This window comes from Capricornis sumatraensis, chromosome 2 (assembly GCF_032405125.1).
Source record: "Capricornis sumatraensis isolate serow.1 chromosome 2, serow.2, whole genome shotgun sequence".
Lineage (NCBI taxonomy): Eukaryota > Metazoa > Chordata > Mammalia > Artiodactyla > Bovidae > Capricornis > Capricornis sumatraensis.
The window spans coordinates 201,333,647-201,355,727 of record NC_091070.1 but is presented as its reverse complement, the minus strand read 5'-3'; the positions used below and the strand labels follow the sequence as shown (position 1 = coordinate 201,355,727).

The 22,081-nt window shown below is 39.6% G+C and overlaps 1 protein-coding gene and 1 pseudogene across 1 annotated transcript in view; one reads left to right on the top strand and one right to left on the bottom strand.

The window, feature by feature from the left end:
* Positions 1 to 22,081, bottom strand: part of TESK2 (testis associated actin remodelling kinase 2) — a 103,211-nt gene that overhangs the window by 45,065 nt on the left and 36,065 nt on the right. The gene's annotated exons all lie outside the window — the stretch shown is intronic.
* Positions 8,084 to 9,713, top strand: LOC138073608 (BCL2/adenovirus E1B 19 kDa protein-interacting protein 3-like pseudogene; annotated as a pseudogene).

Sequence of the window (22,081 nt, the reverse complement as noted above, 5' to 3'; positions counted from 1 at the left end):
TTGTGCATAAATAGCTGTATCTAGTGAACCTCTTACAGGAAGGATGCTTCCCTGAGATTACATGGTATTTCTGCCTAAGGATGATTCTATTCTCATTATTCCACCATAGCAAAAAGAGGTAAATAACACACAATGTGCTTTTTTTACAATTATACAATAAGCTTTTATTACAAAAATTTTATTACAATATTACAATAAGTAACATATAAAAGCTTCACTACAGCTTTCTAAACTATAAAGGGCACTAGCAGGGGTTAATAACTAAGGCCTACTACTTGTTTTTATAAAAATTTTATCAGAACATAAGCAGCAGCAGCAGCAACCATGGTATTTTCTGGGGCTGCTTTTGTGCTACAACAGCAGACTTAAATAGTTGTGACAGAGACTGTATGGCTTGCAAATACTGAAACATTTACTATCTCGTCCTTTACCAAAAGAGTTTGCTCATACTACTTTAAAAGACTGTTAGAAAGATAAAATGGGATATTTCAGGTACAATATCTACCCTGTAATCAAATAAAGGTTAAATTTTTTTTATTTTATTATTATTAACAATTCTAAATTATACCATCTCTTATATGACTATTAGAGTTACCTTTTCAAAACCTGAACTATGTAATTTCCTTCTTTATAAGCCTTCAATGGCTCCCTTCTGCCTATAGAATAAAGTCAAAATTCCTTACCACAGCATTTGAAACTTTCCATGATGTGTTCTAGCTTATCTTTGGAAGCTCACACTTTCCCATGAGCCTTACTCTTCACCCATTTCTCCCTTTCTTCTGCTTCTATCCTACAAATATATTTAAATTTACTCATCTTAAAAAATGCTTCCCTTGCCCTCTCTCTAATGGTTCAACAGTAAAGAATCTGCCTGCAATGTAGGAGATGTGGAGACGTGGAGCTCTGTGGGTTTGATCCTTGGGTCAGGAAGATCTCCTGGAGGAAGAAATAAATTTCTAATGGCACTCCAGTATTCTTGCCTGGAAAATCTCATGGACAGAGGAGCCTGATGGGCTACAGTCCATGGGGTTGCAAAAGAGTCGGACAGGACTGAGCGACCAAAACAACAACAAAAACAAAGCCCCCTCCCTAAAATATGATCCTAAGTCATTCTTTGCATTTGTACCCAACCTTTAAGAGTAGGTTACATACACTATACAGCTTCCCTAGTGGTTAAGACAGTAAAGAATCTGCCTGCAATGCAGGACAGGGGTTCAATCCCTAGGTTGGGAAGATCCCCTGGAGGAGAAAATGGCAACCCACTCCAGTATTCTTGCCTGGAGAATTCCATGGACAGAGAAGGCTGGCGGGTGACAGTCCATGTGGTTGCAAAGAGTCAAGTCGGACACAACTGGGTGACTTAACAGTTTCACTTTACATACATATCTTTGCACTATCTGGCTTCCCTGGTAGCTCAGCTGGTAAAGAATTTGCCTGCAACGCAAGAGACCCTGGTTTGATTCCTGGGTCAGGAAGATCTGCTGGAGAAGGGATAGGCTACCCACTCCTATATTCTTGGGATTCCCTGGTGGCTCAGCTGGTAAAGAATCTGCCTGCAATGCAGGAGACCTGGGTTCAATCCCTGCATTGGGAAGCTCCCCTGGAGATCTTCATGGCTACAGTTCATGCGGACACGCCTAACGCCTAAGTGACTAACACTTTCACTTTACATACACTATCTACATATCTTTAACCTTCCTTTGTTCCTAGACTCATTATAACCTGCCTTCTGCCCACATAACTGTTTTTGAAACTTTCCTTACTGTGGAAGATTCAGAGTTTTATTTGTCTCTGCATTTCTAGTAACTAGTATAGTATCTTACACACAGTAAGCAAGATCTCAGTATAGATTTGTTGAAGGCCATGAATGATTTTTATGACCTAGAAACTTAACTTCAAGCTCCTCCTTGAGCTGGAAGACTTCATTTACTTACAGAAAATTATCCTAGGATCAGCTAAAATTTCATTTTCTCTGCAATCATCTTTAGGATGCCTTCAGTTAACATTAGTACTCTCTCTCTTTCTTCCTGGCTCCAAGCAGTGCTAACATCCTTCTTTGCAAGATTGCTCATTAGCATAAGTCAAGAGGTCCAAGGTCTGGAGTCTGCTTGGATTTGAATCCTGGCTCTGCTTACTGATGACCGCTCTGTATTTCAGGTTTTTTCCACATGCAAAATGGAAATGTTGGTATTATCTAATCTATATGGTTATTGTGATGATTAAAATAACTTGAGCTCTTAGAACATAATATGCACTAGAGAATGTTAGCTATTCTTCTTTTTAACCTTTCTGACTTCTCCAGATTGGAATATAAGGAAGGCTTTTAAGAGTACAGAACTCATCTAGTTTATTTCTATATACATACAGTGCTTTGCACATAAGATGCTAAACAAGTATTTCTTGAATGAAAAGGCAATAATCACCAGATTAGTTTCACAACGTAAACTCATTTTATAAGAAAGAACATTTAGAGGCAGGTACAAGGCTAGAAAACCAAGAGGTATTTATTTTATTTCATCAAATATTTGTATAGAAGGGAGGCAATAGGATTCTATTAGCAAAACAATGGCTACATTCTAAAGTTAAGAGTCGTCTAGAAACTGAAAGTACTTGGTTTGAGGGTGATTTACCCTTGCTTCCCATGCCCTCAGACCCACCATCACTATTACCACACCACCCACAGAGATGTCACAGAGGACATGTTCAGGCAGGCATGGCTTCATATGACAGTCTCCACCCCCCCACTCTCATCACCACATCATAGTGGTGTCGCACAATTCTACTTCTACGTGAAACTTTTCTGCTAGACCTTCTCAACCTCATTTCCTTTCTACCACCACCACCACCGCATCGAAAATGGTATTAAAGAGCTGGCAAGCTGAAACAGGCATTAGCTTTCTATTGGAAGAAGAGCTTGAGCAGAGCTAATCATTCGAGTTGCTATAAAAAGCATATACTTTTAAAAGGGAAATATTACTCATCCTTAATAGGGAAGTGATTTACGCCTAAAAAGGCATTTAATATATCAACAGTAAGTTTCCACTGATATTTTTATTGCTACTTTAATCAAAATCTAAACTGTAGCCGAAGCTGAAAATCTTTCTTGGTAAGAGATAGGATCTTAAAAAAAATTACATTATGAATGATTCTAATTCTCCACTACCAACACCCAAAATCATGTAAGCTTAAATTATTTAGCTCAGAAAGAGGGCATTTTCTTAATGGATATGCTTGAGAGTGAGTGACAGATTACTCAAATTTGTTATTTTTAATTTCATATTACACACACATTTGCATTGTCTTTTACACCAGTGCTTCCTAAATTTTAATATGGAAACAGATCACCCAGAAGTTATATAAACTGCAGACTTTGATTCTATAAGTCAGGGGGGAACTGAAATTTTGAATTTCAGTAGCAGATCACTACTCTAAAGTTACTAAGACTATAACAGGAAACTCCCAACTCTGATACTACTGGTAAACTAGAGTTTGAAAGAAAATTTCCTGTCTTTCCTGTAGAATGATTTACCATTCCCCATAAAGTATCATAACCACACTTTTCCATAACTTAGCTTTTTTCCTCAGACTGTTTCCAATGTTTAGAATGCCCCACCCTTCATTTCCACAGAGTTATATTCTGCCCCAAAGCTCATTTCCTTTCCCCAAAACAAATCTGGCTCTAAGTAGAAGTATTTCTGAACTAGCATGCTTCTGAATTACCAAGGCACTCCATCTACACCACACTGCCACATCATCATAATTTCCTACCTTTAACTTTTATAATATGCCTTATGTTTCCCTTAGGAGACCATAAGCTTCTTAAAGCATTCTCTTGAGTGGCATACGATAGTATATAAACACTTGCTGGATAATTTAAAACACAACTCTGATATTTCTGAGTGCCAGTTATGTGCCAGGCACCGGTAACAATCATAACAATGATAAGAACTAACTCAAAGAGTGCTTACCATCTAGGCATTGTTCTAAGCACTTTATGTTATATTCATTTAATCCTCATAATAACCCAAAGAAGTAATACTTTCATTAACCTGATCACATTGATGAAGAAACTGAGGCTCAGAGAAATTAAGTAACTTGTCCAAAGTCACACAGCTAATAAGTGGCAGAGTCAGGAGTCAAATCTAAACAGCGGGTTCCAAAGTCTGTGGTTTTGTTGTTTTTGTGGGTATTTTTGGCCGGGGGCAGGGGGCGGGTGTGTACCATGTGTCTTGAGGGATCTTAGTTTCCCCTACCAGGGATCGAATCCAGGGCCCCTGAAGTACAAGCATAGAGTCCTAACCCCTGGACCACCAGGGAATTCCCAAAGTCTGTGCTCTTAACCATGATGTTATAATACCTCTCCGTATAGTTATAAAGAGGATATAAAAATGAGTAAGACACAACCTGTTCACTTAAGAAGCTACTGGCTACTCAAAATAATTGTGGCAGCTCAGAGCTCCTGATATAAGTCCAAACTCCTTAGCATGTTATTCAACAGTCTGAATGATCTGACCCAAACCTCTCTTTCTTTATTACATCCATCTGCATTCTCTATGTTTTACTGTAGTTATATAACCAGCTTCTCCTAAATATGTCCTTCCACTTCCATTCTGTTGCTGGAATAAGTCCATCTTTCTCATCAAAATTAATCTTTCTCTTCCCTATACACTCAAATTACTCCATTTAAACTTCTACTGTAACACTAACCAGGCTTGCCTTCTACATGTTTTAGCTATCTCCATCTTTTCCACTCAATTAGAGGATTCTTGAGGGCAGAGATGGAAGAGTATGGAAGAGATGGTTACTTGTTAACTTCCCTTTTCCTCTTGAAGTAGGCTACATTTCCCAGATGGTTAAGATCATAACACTGAGTTCTGGCCAGTGGTACAGGGATAGAAGTGATTATATCATTTTCAGGCCTGTCCCATTAAAAACTTCAACATCATCTTCCATGCTTGCTTCCTTCATCTGCCAGCAGATGCACAGGATCCAATAGAGGAATCTGAGGCCCTGTCCTAGGTCAAAAGGAGCCCCCTTCAACCTCCACTCAACATGCACTGGATTAGAATATGAGTAAGAAACAGCTTTTAAGCCAATAAGATTTTAAGTTAGCCCATCTGGACTAAATACATGTTATAGTTCTGTTTCTCTATATATACCCAAAACACTGTCTTGTTCATAATTAGTGTTCAGTAAATATTTAGAGTCCAATTAAAAGTTAAAATTCTTATTGCAGGGCAGAACCTTTCAAGACTCTACTATTAGCCAGCAGTCTTCAAAACTGGGGGTATGAGAGAAATTATTCATTGAAGTATGGGAAGAAAATTGAAATTTTTACTTTTTTTATACAAAAAAAGAGAAATGTTTACTAATATTTAACATGAGTTGATAGTAGCACCTGGGATGGGCTAAAAAATGTTTTCCTAATGGGATTCTACGGTAGACAGAAGATATCCAAAGATGTTCATGTCCTAATCCCTAGAACCTGTGACTATGTTAGATGGCAAGTAGAATAAATTTTAAAAACTGCAGGTGGAATTGACACTGCTAATCAGTTGACTTTAAATTAGGGATATTATCCTGGATTAGCAAAGTGGGTGCAGTGGAACCACAAAAGGTCTTCAAAGGTGGAAACAGGGAGGCATAAAAGTCAATATCAGAGGGCTATAATATGAAAAAGACTCAACGGGTCACTGCAGGCTTTGACGATAGAAGGGGACTACAAGCCAAGGAATGCAAAACAGTCGCTAGAAGTTGAAAAAAGTAAGAGAATAGATTCTCCCCTAGAGCCTTCAGAAAGGAATACAGCCCTCCTTGAATTTAGCCCAGTAAGATCTGTAAGATAATAATTTTCTGTTATTTTAAGCCATTAGGTTTGTGGCAATTTGCTACAGCGGTCCTAGAAAACTATCAGAAAAATCTAAGGGTCGCTATTTTATGTTATAATGTTCACAGATCTAAAATAGACTTTGGGCTTTGACTCTTTGTAAAGAAGCATAAGGAAAATAATAACGTTATTTTCCTTAGTGGCATTTACATCTAGTAGGTCAAATATTTGTTGAACTCACAGTCATGTATAAAGCTCAGAGTTAAACATTAAAGTTCAAATGTTATCCCTTCTCAAAAGTTTATTACCTAAATAAAAGAATAAGGGAGAGGTATGGTAACAGTCTAAAACACATCTATCCTTCTAAAAAACAAAACAAAACAAAATACTGACACTACTATTTTGACTGGGACCTCTTCAATTCTGCATAACAGGACCTAGGAATAGAAATGCAGCCACTGCATCAAAGCTGTCAAGAAAATTACTCTGTACTGCTCACCTACAATATACCTGGAAACTGTGCTAGGTGTTTTATAGGTACTACCTGATATGAAATTACCCCTATTTTATCATCTAGGAAAATAAGATTCAGAGTATTTAAGTGACTTGACAAAGACTAGAGAAGGTACTGGAAATTGGATCTATTTGGCTCAAAAGCCTATGTTTTGTTCTGTGATAATCAGTATGTATGAAAAAGGCCAGTAGATCAAGAATAATTTTATTTTTTATTCATAAAAAAGAACTATCTATCTGCAAACCAATGAAAATCTGACTAGTTTGCTTTACAAGCCCTTCTACTGCCAACTTTGAGCAGTAAAAATAGCACTCTTATTATAAAAGTTTTTCTGACCTGTACTGGTCTTTCTGGAAAAATGTCTGACTCCAAAGTTTGGTAAAAACAATTAAGAGGCCTGAAAGGTCTGCATTTGAAACTTACTTAGATTTAAACCAAAGTTTTCCAGAAGTTTGAATACATTTTTATCTTATTTCCTCACATAATTTTGGAAGGCAAGGCCCTGGAACATACTCCATGAGATTCCACTAAGCTGTAATGTGTGGCACTAAAAGGAACTGCTTTGCATTTTACTCCCAAATAAAGCAAAGATACCAATACACTCTCTTGGACTAGAAAAAATTACCAATAACCAAAAAGGAGAAGAGGCGGAAATGGCTCAAATCTTAAGTCCCAAAAGAGCTATGAATCCAGACCCATAAAAAAAGGAATAATATCCTTAGGTAATTAAAGCTTGCTGGAGTTCAAACGTGTTTTAGAGGTATTACATCATGGAACACTGGTTGTACTGGGTCCTAGATATGAAAACTCATAAGGAAAACTCAGCTGAACTGACATTAACCACTAGAGCTCACATCAGGTGACACTGAGCAGAGCTGGTTCAGTCTGGTTTTCTCTTTTCTGCCCATAGCTTTTATAGTCCAATTTTAAGATTGCTAAAGGCAGAATAAATATGCCTCAGCCATCACTAGATTATGTCAATAGCACTACATATAATAACAAAAGGACGAATCAAGTTCATGTTCAAATTTTACTTTTTCTTAGTAAAACAATACAAATATCTAAAAAGTTAAAATGAGATCTGCTTGTTTATAAATATTATACCAGTATAATAAATATAAAATCCTAGATTTCTGAGAGAAAAATATCCTCTATCTTCAATAACAATTGAAAATAAAATGAGACTAAGAATGAATTCATTCTGTATTTTATTTCATAGAAAATTTTAAACCAGATTGCTCAAAACAGCCATGCAAGCAGCAAAATACCAAGTCTCCCACCAAAGGCAGAGCTATTAATAAATATATGGGCAGTGACTTCAAAATGTCCCCAACATGCTTCTGTTTGTAAACCCAGGAAGTTCAGAAGAGAACTAAAATCCACAAACCCAAGTATATAGATTGTCTCCCCAAGCACTGAAAAAGCTTCTTCCTCCTTCCCAAAATTATCTTTTAGCCTACAATTACTCATAAACTCACGCCAAAATAGCAAAATATAAACACAAACTTCAATTTATGTGAACATACTTTTGAAACTATACTCTCCCAATGATTTATTTCTTCCCCAATTCAATCCAACAAGCATGTATCAAGAAATACTATGTGCAAATACTTGTATTCTCCATTGATAAACAGAACACTTTCTTTTTCACTGCCTGTCACATATATATAAGCACAGTGCCAGGCAGTAAGGATCAAGTAAGATCCGTCTAGTCAAGGCTATGGTTTTTCCACTGGTCAGGTATGGATGTGAGAGTTGGACTGTGAAGAAAGCTGAGCACCAAAGAATTGATGCTTTTGAACTGTGGTGTTGGAGAAGACTCTTGAGAGTCCCTTGGACTGCAAGGAGATCCAACCAGTCCATCCTAAAGGAGATCAGTCCTGGGTGTTCATTGGAAGGACTGATGCGGAAGCTGAAACTCCAATACTTTGGCCACCTCATGCGAAGAGCTGACTCATTGGAAAAGACTCGGATACTGGGAGGGATTGGGGGCAGGAGGAGAAGGGGACGACAGAGGAGGAGATGGCTGGATGGCATCACCGACTCAATGGACATGAGTTTGAGTGAACTCCGGGAGTTGGTGATGGACAGGGAGGCCTGGTGTGCTGCAATTCATGGGGTCGCAAAGAGTCAGATACGACTGAGCAACTGAATTGAACTGAGAGGCCATAGAAATAAACATAAATAAATCCTTCTTTAAGGCGCTCACAGACAAATAATGATAATAGTAGATAACATTTACTGAGCACTTATGTGTCAGACATTGTTCTAAATATTTTACAGGATTTACCTCATTTAATCTTTATGAAGATATTATGTAGTAGGTACTATTACTCTCTCCATTTTACAGACATGAAGACTGATTAAATGGCAGTCAGAAGTAGATCCTTAATCTTTTTTTTTTTTTGCTTAACAAGTTATCTATTTATTGTTGTTTGAATCCTTAACTCTTAAGCTTTATGCTATACAGCCTCAATATATAATGCTTCAGATGATTATAACAGCAACAATAATAAAAATATAATAGTTAACATTTAGTCCCTTGCATTGTGATAAGTTGTTTGTAGACATTATTTCATTTAATCATCTCCATAAAAGCAAGCAGGACCCTGGGCACACAAGCCTTTCTAACAGTTGCTAATCTGGGAAAGGAGGGGATGCTGAGACAGGGAAGGAGCAGTCAGGAAACAAAGGCTAGTGTTGCTATCCAACCTCTTGGCGGCTGCAGCTCTTCCAGCTGCCCCAACAGCCGCTGCCCCCTCGCAACAATAACAACTGTGTGGAAGGTGAACAGTCTCTGCCTCTGCCAGCCAGCCTCAACAGTTCCTGGGCGCAGCTCCCCAGGAATAGCAGCAATGGCAATGGTTATAACAATGGGGAAAATAGGGGGCTAAAACAGGTACCCTCCTCATCTTCTATCCACAATGGAGACATAGAGAAGATTCTTCTGGATGCACAACATGAATTCAGAGTAGTTCAAGAGACAGTTCGCACTGCAACAACCCTTCCCCACCAGAAGAGGGGGAGATCGTGTTTGATGGGAAACACAGCAGCAGGGACCATAGCTCTCAGTCAGAAGAAACTGCCAAAGAGAGAGATGTGGGTGCACTGAAGAAAATCGCAGACTGGGTGTCCAGCTGGTCTAGCAGACCTGAAAACATTTTGCCTGAGGAGTCCCACTCAGGCACCCTAAATATTCCATTTCCTTAAGCATGAGGAAAAGTGGGTCCATGCAAAAAGGGGAGATTTTCTTTCTCCGCACAATTTCTTAAGGTATTCATTCCATCTCTCTTCCTTTGCCACGTTATGGCTTTGGAGGTAGGCACCTACATTGGAAAACGACTCATCACGATTACTGCCAGTACCTACTGAAGGAAAAGAGCCCCTGGGAAAGCGTGTGACTTGTGAAGTGTGTATTGTCAGTAGTTTATTTGAACTTGAGACCATTGCGGGCATGACCCAACCTACACCCTGTTTTTATATATCCAAGTAGTTCCAGTAATTCTCAAATCCATTATTTTACTCAAACTCGAGGCATTGAGTTTAACTAATCTCATTCTCTTTTTGACCTAAAAAACACTTAGGTATTTCTTAACAAAGTTTACTGTTGTTGACCTTTATCATTTGTGATAGAAATTTTACTCTTGCAAGATTATTTCCATCTTTCTTTTTAAATGAGACCAGGTTAGCAAGTGACATAAAAGCTTTGTTGTTTTTCAAGACAAAGGCCAGTTTGAATTTATAGTTATTAAAAAAGAAAATAAACAAAAGAAGACACAATAAAAAATATCCTGGGCAATAAAAAATTATTTTAAACCAGAAAAGAGAGAGAGAGAAACAAAGAGCAGTTTGGGGGCAGGGTCCTGGTTCCTCCTCAAGAGATAAAACATAGTATCTTTGAGCCCTTCTACAGAATTAAAATCTCCAACAAGTGGAAGATGTTAGCATTCTTCATTCCAGAGGAGATCATAGTTTGATTAATCTCAGGAAGACCATGAGAAGACCACCTAAGGCCAGATAAAAGAAGGACAAGCCCTGCACACACCTTGATCCTTATCAGCAACCCTGTCCTTGAACCATTGCTATAAATCTCACCAAATCTCCTGGATTGGGACACACAGCTTTTATTAGAGCATAAGCCTCCTGTGTCCCTCTTTGCCTGGCAAAGCAATAAAGCTATTCCTTTTTCCCAAAACTGTCTCCAAGATTTGATTCAGCACCACTGCACAGAGGCTGAATTTTTAAGAGCACCACCAGCCTGGTACAGTAGTAATACTATTCTTTTCTACTTCACAGATGAGAAAACTGAGGTTATGAAGGTTATATACCTTATCTAAGGTCCCCTAACTATTAAGTGATAAAATCATCCTGAACCTCTCCTCTAAATTCCAGACTTGTTTACCCAACTTGCTCCAAGAGGAGCAACCCCACATCCAGGGAGAGGCAGCTGGGCGGGCACAGGAGGGCCGAGAGGAGCTACTCCACATTCAAGGTCGGGAGGGGTGGCCGTGAGGAGATACCCCTCATCCAAGGTAAGGAGCACCGGCAGCACTTTGCTGGTGCAGCCATGCCCCACATCCAAAGTAAGAGAAACCCAAGTAGGTGCAGCCAGAGGGCATCAGAGGGCAGACACACTGAAACCATAATCATAGAAAACTAGCCAATCTGATCACACAGACCACAGCCTTGTCTAACTCAATGAAGCTAAGCCATGCCCTGTGGGACCACCCAAGATGGGTGGGTCATGGTGGAGAGGTCTGACAGAATGTGGTCCACTGGAGAAGGGAATGGCAAACCATTTCAGTATTCTTGCCTTGAGATCCCATGAACAGTATGAAAAGGCAAGATGATAGGATACTGAAAGGGGAACTCCCCGGGTCAGTAGGGGCCCAATATGCTACTGGAGACCAGTGGAGAAATAACTTCAGAAAGAATGAAGGGATGGAGCCAAAGCAAAAACAATACCCAGTTGTGGATGAGACTAGTGACAGAACCAAGGTCCGATGGTAAAAAGAGCAATATTGCATAGGAACCTGGAATGTCGGGTCCATGAATCAAGGCAAATTGGAAGTGGTCAAACAGGAGATGGCAAGAGTGAACGTCGACATTCTAGGAACCAGCAAACTAAAATGGACTGGAATGGGTGAATTTACCTCAGATAACCATTATATCGACTACTGTGGGCAGGAATCCCTTAGAAGAAATGGAATAGCCATCACGGTCAACAAAAGAGTCTGAAATGCAGTACTTGGATGCAATCTCAAAAACGACGAATGATCTCTGATCGTTTCCAAGGCAAACCATTCAATATCACGGTAATCCAAGGCTATGCCCCAACCAGTAACGCTGAAGAAGCTGAAGTTGAACAGTTCTATGAAGACCTACAAGACCTTCTAGAACTAACACCCCCAAAAGACGTCCTTTTCATTATAGGGGACTGGAATGCAAAAGTAGGAAGTCAAGAAACACCTGGAGTAACAGGCAAATTTGGCCTTGGAGTACGGAATGAAGCAGGGCAAAAGCTAATAGAGTTTTCCCAAGAGAATGCACTGGTCATAGCAAACACCCTCTTCCAACAACACAAAAGACTCTACACATGGATATCACCAGATGGTCAACACTGAAATCAGATTGATTATATTCTTTACAGCCAAAGATGGAGAAGCTCTATACAGTCAGCAAAAACAAGACTGGGAGCTGACTGTGGCTCAGATCATGAATTCCTTATTGCCTAATTCAGACTTAAATTGAAGAAAGTAGGGAAAACCACTAGACCATTCAGGTATGACCTAAATCAAATCCCTTAATCTTCTACTACAGTGGAAGTGAGAAATAGATTTCAGGGACTAAATCTGATAGACAGAGTGCCTGATGAACTATGGACAGAGGTTCGCGACATTGTACAGGAGATAGGGATCAAGACCATCCCCATGGAAAAGAAATTCAAAAATGCAAAATGGCTGTCTGAGGAGGCCCTACAAGTAGCTGTGAAAAGAAGAAAAGTGAAAAGCATAGGAGAAAAGGAAAGATATAAGCATCTGAATGCAGAGTTCCAAAGAATAGCAAGGAGGGATGAGAAAGCCTTCCTCAGCAATCAATGCAAAGAAAGAGAGGAAAACAACAGAATGGGAAAGACTAGAGATCTCTTCAAGAAAATTAGACATACCAAGGGAACATTTCATGCAAAGATGGGCTCGATAAAGGACAGAAATGGTATGGACCTAACAGAAGCAGAAGATATTAAGAAGAGGTGGCAAAAATACACAGGAGAACTCTACAAAAAAGATCTTCATGACCCAGATAATCACGATGGTGTGATCACTCACCTAGAGCCAGACATCCTGGAATGTGAAGTCAAGTGGGCCTTAGAAAGCATCACTACGAACAAAGCTAGTGGAGGTAATGGAATTCCAGTTGAGCTCTTTCAAATCCTGAAAGATGATGCTGTGAAGGTGCTGCACTCAATATGCCAGCAAATTTGGAAAACTCAGCAGTGGCCACAGGACTGGAAAAGGTCAGTTTTCATTCCAATCCAAAGAAAGGCAATGCAATGCCAAAGAATGCTCAAACTACCACACAATTGCACTCATCAAACACACTAGTAAAGTAATGCTCAAAATTCTCCAAGCCAGGCTTCAGCAACACGTGAACCACGAACTTCCAGATGTTCAAGCTGGTTTTAGAAAAGGCAGAGGAACCAGAGATCAAATTGCCAACATCCACTGGATCATCGAAAAAGCAAGAGAGTTCCAGAAAAACATCTATTTCTGCGTTATTGATTATGCCAAAGCCTTTGACTGTGTGGATCACAATAAACTGTGGAAAATTCTGAAAGAGATGGGAATACCAGACCACCTGACCTGCCTCTTGAGAAATCTATATGCAGGTCAGGAAGCAACAGTTAGAACTGGACATGGAACAACAGACTGGTTCCTAATGGGAAAAGTAGTACGTCAAGGCTGTATATTGTCACCCTGCTTCTTTAACTTCTATGCAGAGGACATCATGAGAAATGCTGGGCTGGAGGAAGCACAAGCTGGAATCAAGATTGCCGGGACAAATATCAATAACCTCAGATATGCAGATGACACCATCCTTATGGCAGAAAGTGAAGAACTAAAGAGCCTCTTGATGAAAGTGAAAGAGGAGAGGGGAAAAGCTGGCTTAAAGCTCAACATTCAGAAAACTAATATGGCATCTGGTCCCATCACTTCATGGGAAATAGATGGGGAAACAGTGGAAACAGTGGCAGACTTTATTTTGGGGGCTCCAAAATCACTGCAGATGGTGATTGCAGCCATGAAATTAAAAGACACTTACTCCTTGGAAGGAAAGTTATGATCAACCTAGATAGCATATTGAAAAGCAGAGACATTGCTTTGCCAACAAAGGTTCGTCTAATCAAGGCTATGGTTTTTCCAGTTGTCATGTATGGATGTGAGAGTTGGACTGTGAAGAAAGCTGAGTGCCAAAGAATTGTTTCTTTTGAACTGAGGTATTGGAGAAGACTCTTGAGTGTCCCTTGGACTGCAAGGAGATCCAACCAGTCCATTCTAAAGGAGATCAGTCCTGGGTGTTCATTCGAAGGACTGATGTTGAAGATGAAACTCCAATACTTTGGCCACCTGATGCGAAGAGCTGACTCATTTGAAAAGACCCTGATGCTGGGAAAGATTGAGGGCAGGAGGAGAAGGGGATGACAGAGGATGAGATGGTTGGATGGCATCACCGACTCAATGGACATGTATTTGGGTAATCTCTGGAAGTTGGTGATGGACAGGGATGCCTGGTGTGCTGCAATCCATTGGGTCGCAAAGTGTCGGACATGACTGAGCGACTGAACTGACTGACCTCAATTCTTCCCCAAATCCTCCGATAGAACTGCAAAATTTTTCTGAACATGAATGTCCATCCTGTCAAACACATCTGGGAATCTATAAATTCTTTCCTCAAACTCCACTCCCCAATATCTCTCCTGAAGTTCTTGATCCTGCCACTCCAGTTTAAACTGCTTTTCTCTAGACTATTGCTCAGCAGTCACCCTGGGACTTGCTATCACTCTTCTTTCCAGATCTTATGTCTTTTTATTTTTATGTGTTGTTTTGTTTGCCCCCTTACTTTTGATGGGGGTCATAGTCCAGCAGCTTCATAAGAAACAGCTCACGAGAGGTAACATTTTCAAAACCGTGCATGTCCGAAAATGTCTTTACTCTCCTGCCTGACTGGTAGTTTGACTGGATAAAGAATTCTAAGAAATAATTTTCTCTCAGAAAGCATTGTTCTACTCGTAGAGCTTCCAGAGCTGGGTTTTGGTTTTTTTTTTTTTTTTTTTAGATTTATTTATTTATTTTTTGGCTGTGAGTCTTCGTTGCTTCATGCGGACTTTCTCTAGTTTCCCACAAGTGAGGGCTACTCTTCATTGCAGTGTGCAGGCTGCTCATCTTCTCTTGTTGAGCAGCACAGGCTCTAGGTGCAAGGGCTTCAGCAGTTGCAGTATATGGGCTCAGCAGTTGTGGCCCATGGGCTTAGCTGCTCCAAAGCATGTGGGATCTTACCAGACTGGGGAATCAAACCTGTGACCCTTGCTTTGGAAGGAGGATTCTTAACCACTGGACCACCAGGGAAGCCCCCAGAGCTGGTTTTGAGAAGTCTGATACCATTTGAATTTTCAGTCCTTTATATGGCCTCTGATTCTCTCCATCCCTATGCTGTCAAAGTACTTAGAATCTTATTTTTATTACCCATATTCTAAAATTTCACAACTATATGCTCTGGGATGGGCCTTTTTGTCATTCATTGTGCTGGGCACTTAGGAGGCCCTTTCACTTTGGAAGTTTATGCCCCTTGGTTGCAGAAAATGTTCTTGTATTAGTCAAAAACAGACTTCCTAGATTAATCCTTTACTTTTTAATTCTTTTCTCTCTTATTTTCCGTCTTCGGTTTTTTACCATTAATGGATGATTTCCTCTTTATCTCCTTGGCAGGCCAATCAAATATGTAAAACCATAAACAAAGAATCATATAAAACTATATATAAACATATAATCATATTTTAAAATTTTCAAGAATCTTTATGGTTAATTACTCCTATTTTACAGTATATTATTATTTCATAGATGCAGCTCCTTCTCAAACCTCTCCTAGAAGAAGTATATTTAGAAGATAATCATTAGTTTTTTTGCTGGTTATACTTCAATGTTTTCTTCTTTTACTTGGGGCTCTTCAATTTCTCCAAATCTACCAGTTTCCTGGCAGATGAGGGTGGGATGGGGATAATTCCTACCTGCTTAAGAATCAAAGGATAGAAGAGGACTAGAAGTCTCAAGAGCCTCACCATTCAGTACATAGACAGTCCCTTCATTTCCCTCTTCTTAGGATAACATTCCTTCTCCATCAGCTGTCATACTAGATGCTTACCTAGTATGAAGCATGTATGGTTCAATTTTTTTCCAAAAATAAAAATTCACCTCTTGTTGAGGTAGGTGAGACTTAACTGATCAATTGCAATGAATGGAGATGGTGATTTTTAGGCCCAGTTACCCCTGAAAAGACTTAATAGTCCTCCTGTTTTCAGCCCAAGCCTGACATCCACCTTCAGTTCCAGAGGTGAACTGTAGGTTTTGTAGGTTTCTGTGATGCAAACTGGCTTGCTTCTATCTAGCATCTACCTCTATAGACACTACCTTCAGGGAACTCACGCTATCTGAAGGCTATAAACAATAAGTAAACAAATAAACAAGATATTTTCAAAGATGATAAGAATGATGTAGACAAAGCATAATAATGAGGGGGTAAAGAGTGATACTGGATGGCTATTTTAGACAGGCTAGTCAACAAAAGTCTCTTTGAGGATGGGATATCTCAGAAGAAGCATGCTAAATGATTCTGGAACAAAGACATTATAGGAAAAGGGAAAAGAAAGTACAAAGACCCTGAAGTATGAAAGACGTTGGTGTATCTGAGAAACAAAAAGGCCAGTGAGGGTGGTTAGGATGGTGTAAGCTAGGAAAGAGTGATCAGAAATAAGGCCAGGGACTTCCCTAGCGGTCCAGTGGTTAAGACTTTGCCTTCCAATGCAAGGGGTGCAGGTTCAACCCCTGGTCGGGGAGCTAAGATCCCACATGCCTCGTGGCCAAAAAAACATAACCTCATAGCCAAAAAACATAAAACAGAAGCAATATTGTAACAAATTCAATAAAGACCTTAAAAATGGTCTACATTTAAAAAAAAGAAGAAGAAAATAAGGTCAGAGAAGCAGATAGGTCAACTCATTTAAGGTCTTTTATGCACACATCTCAATATCAAAGCCCTGAGTTTAGACTTCATTTGAAGAGTGACAAGAAGTCATAGAAGGAAATTCAGCAGAGGAGGATGGTATGATCTGACTTACCTTCTTCAAGTTCAAACTGGCTACCATGAAGCAAGAGGGGATCTGGGAGATCAACTAAGAGTGTTGAAGTAGGATGGTGGCTATGAAGATAATAAGTGGTAATCAGACTCAGGGAATATTTTTTAAATAATGCTAAACTACTTGAAGGTTTGAAGTAGGGTATAAAGGAAAAATATTAAAGATGACACCTAGGGTTTTGGCATAAGTAACAGATGAATGGTAATTCCATTTGCTGAGAATGGGAGACATCTAGAAAGTAAAACATGTGAGTGGGATAGGAAATATGATCAACAGTGGCCCAAAACAGGTGCTCAATAATTGGTACCCATTGTTTATATTAACAATCATCTTACATTGTATGTCAATTATATCTCAATAAATTTGTTAAAAATCACCTTTTCTCTGGGGTTACACTACTTCACTATCCACAGACAATGACATAAATAGTACTGAAGCTTATTCCACATTTATTTTAAACAAAAACTTTCTGGTTATATGAAATTAGAACTCAGACTCAATTCATACGTTATCAGACTTTCTAGCTTAGTACAGAGAAGAGAAAACAATATTAGGGGAAACCAAAGCCCAGAGGTCAAATAACTTGTCCAAGAGAACACAATTAGGAAATCACAGAGTGCATAAGAATGTGCATAAGACTAGCTGAAGATAAGGCTAGAAAAACAGAGCAGACATTAGCTGTCTGTCTAAAGAATTTCTGATTCAATTCTGAAATAAATTGGAGCCGCAAAAAGTTTTTAAGAAATGTTCAGTCGCTAAATTGTATCCAACTCTTTGTAACCCCACGAATTGCAGCACACCAGGCTTCCTTGTTCTTCACTATCTCCTGGAGTTTGCTCAAATTCATGTCCATTGAGTCAATGATTCTATCTAACGCACTCATCCTCTGCTGCTCTCTCCTCCTTTTGCCTTCCCTTCTCTTCTCCTTTTGCTTTCCCAGAATCAGGGTCTTTCCCAATGAGCCAGGTCTTTGTATAAGCTATACGGTTAGAGCTATGTATCAGGAAAAGTAAAAAGGAGGGCAATTCATTCAAGGCAAAAGTGAAGAGGATTGAACTGACAGATGCATAGGGGAAGAAGAAGATGCTAAAGTCTTTGAAAGTTTAAAATCAAGAGCTTAGTTTCTGATTAAAAGCAAGGAATAAAAGGAATAACTAGAGATGAGTTTGGGATTTTCATAATGGGTAACTGGAAAGACTGCTATCTTAATAATGAGGTTGGGAAAATACTCTGACACATCCTCATAGCATTAGCAGATATTAGTCTGTTTCCTAGGCATACAGTTTGCTTCCTAAGGTGACCATCTGGGAGATAACAGCCCTCTACTTTTCATCTATTCACCATGGTATTACCTAGCATGGGGCTGGACTGAGTAGTTCTAAATAAATATTTGGTGATTTGAAAGCATATTCTTCATTTTAACAAAATGGCAATCATATTGTTGAATATGGATTCTGAATAAAAATAGGTAGATAGGAAAATAAACTGAGAATGTGGCCTAAAAAGAAGTAAACATGAGACTGTCAACAAGGAGTCTAAAAGAAATATTAAATTTCTCATGGCGTGAAGAATAACAAAGAGGTATGAGAACAAATCTTGGTACAGGTCCTCAAAAAGGCCATTGGGGAGTGGAAGTGAGCGGGGCACAGAATTGGATTACAGATCTTTGAGCATAAGACTTCCTGGCATAAACAACCTTATTCACAAGAGGTCCAAACTATCGGTCCCTGCCCTCAACAAAGCATTTTATTGTTCTTTTTTTCAACCGATAAGTTAGAGCAACTGATGATAAAACAATCTTAACCGTATCCATGTATTAAAAAAATACATACACACAAACAAAATATACACATCTACTTGCCTCTGTGTCTCACCAGGGCCACTCTCTTCCTTCCAACTAGAAATCTTAGGAGGGAGAAAGATAAAAAGAAAAGAGGAAATAGGGAGGCTGGGGTCAAGAAACAGAGAGAAATAAAACTGCGAAGGTTCAGCTCATTCACTCATGCTGGGCACAGAATAGCTGTGCCAGCAGAGGACCAATTCATGCCCAGAGGATCAGATGCCCACCATCTGGCAGCACATGCAGATAGCCTTTTTTTCCCCAAGTACACCCTCAAAATCACTAATGTAGCAATTTTCAACTTTTTCTTTGTTTTTAAGTAGGAGATCTTTCCTGCAAAACTCTTAGATGGAAGTCCAGTATAAAACAGCTTCTCTGGCTGGATGAAGCAGAGATGGAAACTGAAAGGCTCATCTGCTCAGCCACCTCCCTCCTGAGGTTAAGCCCCTGAGGGTTAAGCAAGTTGGTGAAAATCCTAGGGTTCCAAGAGATGGATTCTTCCCAATTTAAATCCCATCTTGAAGGAAAACTTTGGTGCATATTTCTGTCTCAGCTTTTGTACCTCTAAAAACAAACTAACCTATACTAACAGCTTGAAAACAGGCTAAGAGCCATACTAACAAATAGGAACAAAAAATTTGAATCACAAAAAATATTAAGTATGAACAGTAAATTTCTAAGACAACTAGAAAAGCATTCATAGAGAAGGAAATGGCAGCCCACTCCAGTATGGAAAATCCCATGGACAGAGGAGCCTGGTAGGCTCCAGTCCATAGGGTCGCAAAGAGTCAGACACGACTGAGCGGCATCAGTTTCACTTTCCTCACCTCCTACTCTTCTCTGTCTATAAAAGAAACTGGCATTCAGACCCAGATAAGATGATACGCGGGGGCACTAGCCTGCCATCTTCTAGGATGCCTAGCTTTCCAATAAAGTTGTATTCCTTGCTTCAGCAAACAAACAAAAAAAAAGCATTCAGTTCAGTTCAGTCGTACAGTCGTGTCCGACTCTTTGTGACCCCATGAATCGCAGCACACCAGGCCTCCCTGTCCATCACCAACTGCCGGAGTCCACCCAAAACCATGTCCATTGAGTTGCTGATGCCATCCAACCATCTCATCCTCTGTTGTCCCCTTCTCCTCCTGCCCTCAATCGTTCCCAGCGTCAGGGTCTTTTCAAATGAGTCAGCTCTTCACATCAGGTGGCCAAAGTATTAGAGTTGCAGCTTCAAAATCAGTCCTACCAACGAATACCCAGGTCTGATCTCCTTTAGGATGGACTGGCTGGATCTCCTTGCAGTCCAAGGGACTCTCAAGAGTCTTCTCCAACACCACACTTCAAAAGCATCAATTCTTTGGAACGCAGCTTTCTTCATAGTCCAACTCTCACATCCATACATGACTACTGGAAAAACCTTAACTATAAGGACCTTTGTTGACAAAGTAATGTCTCTGTTTTTTAATATGCTGTCTAGGTTGGTCATAACTTCCCTTCCAAGGAGTAAGCATCTTTTAATTTCATGACTGCAATCACCATCTGCAGTGATTTTGGAGCCCCCCAAAATAAAGTTAGCCACTGTTTCCACTGTTTACCCATCTATTTGCCAGGAAGTGATGGGACTGAATGCCATGATATTAGTTTTCTGAATGTTGAGCTTTAAGCCAACTTTTTCCCTCTTCTCTTTCACTTTCATCAAGAGGCTCTTTAGTTCTTCTTCACTTTCTGCCATAAGGGTGATGTCATCTGCATATCTGAGGTTACTGTATTTCTCCCGGCAATCTTGATTCCAGCTTATGCTTCCTCCAGCCCAGTGTTTCTCATGATGTACTCTGCATATATGTTAAAGAAGCAGGGTGACAATATACAGCCTTGACGTATCCTTTTCCTGTTTGGAACCAGTTTGTTGTTCCATGTCCAGTTCTAACTGTTGCTTCCTGACCTGCATATAGGTTTCTCAAGAGGCAGGTCAGGTGGTCTGGTATTCCCATCTCTTTCAGAATTTTCCGCAGTTTATTGTGATCCACACAGAAAAGCATTAAGGAAATAAAAATTCTAAGAATTTGAGACTGGAACACAGTTATGCATCCTCAGTTCAGTTCAGTTCAGTTGCTCAGTCGTGTCCAACTCTTTGCGACCCCAAGGAGTGCAGCACACCAGGCCTCCCTGTCCATCACCAACTCCTGGAGTTCACTCAAACTCATGTCCATCGAGTCAGTGATGCCATCCAGCCATCTCTGTTATCCCCTTCTCCTCCTGCCCCCAATCCCTCCCAGCATCAGGGTCTTTTCAAATGAGTCAGCTCTTCGCATCAAGTGGCCCAGAGTACTGGAGTTTCAGCTTCAACATCAGTCCTAGGGACTGATAATAAATGCTTCTACTGCTATGGGACTCCTCTGGTTAACAAAAGCCAAGAGGACTCTGCTTGCTCTAGGCCCCCTTGATAGGATAATTTCCTTCTATTGTATTCAAAATATACAATGAGAGTAAAGGCATGAAAACATGAAAGATAAAAACAACTAGAATTTCTTTTAAAAAGTAATCCACTTCCAGGCTTTTAACTGCACTATACTTGAGACAGACGGGTTATGCAGGACAAAAAATGTCACCATCAAAATGCAAACCCACCATGGTTAATAATCATTATAATAATTTTCATGTATTATATGCTTACTGTGGATTATAACAGATCTATAGACTTTATATATATTATCTCATTTGTTGGCTTATTGTGAAGATCAAGATAGAACTAACATTACATTTTATATGTTAGAAAACTTAGCTCACAGCAAAGAATGTGATTTTTTGTAAGTTAAAAGGGAAGGGTGTGTCATTCCTGAACAACGAGGCAAAAAAAAGATAGGCTGAGAAAGCAGACCAAGGAGACATCAGAATAGGAATGGTATTCAACAAGAGCAAAGATGTACATAGACTGAAAGCCCAGGATTGTCCAATATAGTAGCTGCTAAGCTTCCTGTGGCAATTTAAATAAAATCAAATAAAAATTTAGTTCCTTCTTTGTGCTAGCCACATTTCAATGCTCATCACCACATGAAGCTATTGAACAGCACAGATAAAGAACATTCCATCATTTTAGAAAGTTCTATTCTATTCAATAGCATCACTCTAGCAGAAAACTCTTGAATGTATTAGAAACAGCAGTAAACCCTCAACAAATGTTTGGTGAGTGAATGAATGATAAAAGACAGATGGGATGCAGTGAGCCATTTAAAGAACTAGCCAGAGGAAAAGAAACTAATAATAGCTAACATTTACTGGACACATAACAAAAACCAAGTACTATTCCAAGGTGCTTTATATGGATTAAATTGATCCTCAATAACAACTCTATGAGGGATTTAAGGTCATTATCCTCATTATAGATGGGAAAACTAAGGATGTCAGAGGTTAAATAACTTTCCAAAGATCCAGGATTTGAATTCAGGCAGCTTGATCTGGAATCCAGAGCCTCTATTTTTAATCAGTACACTATAG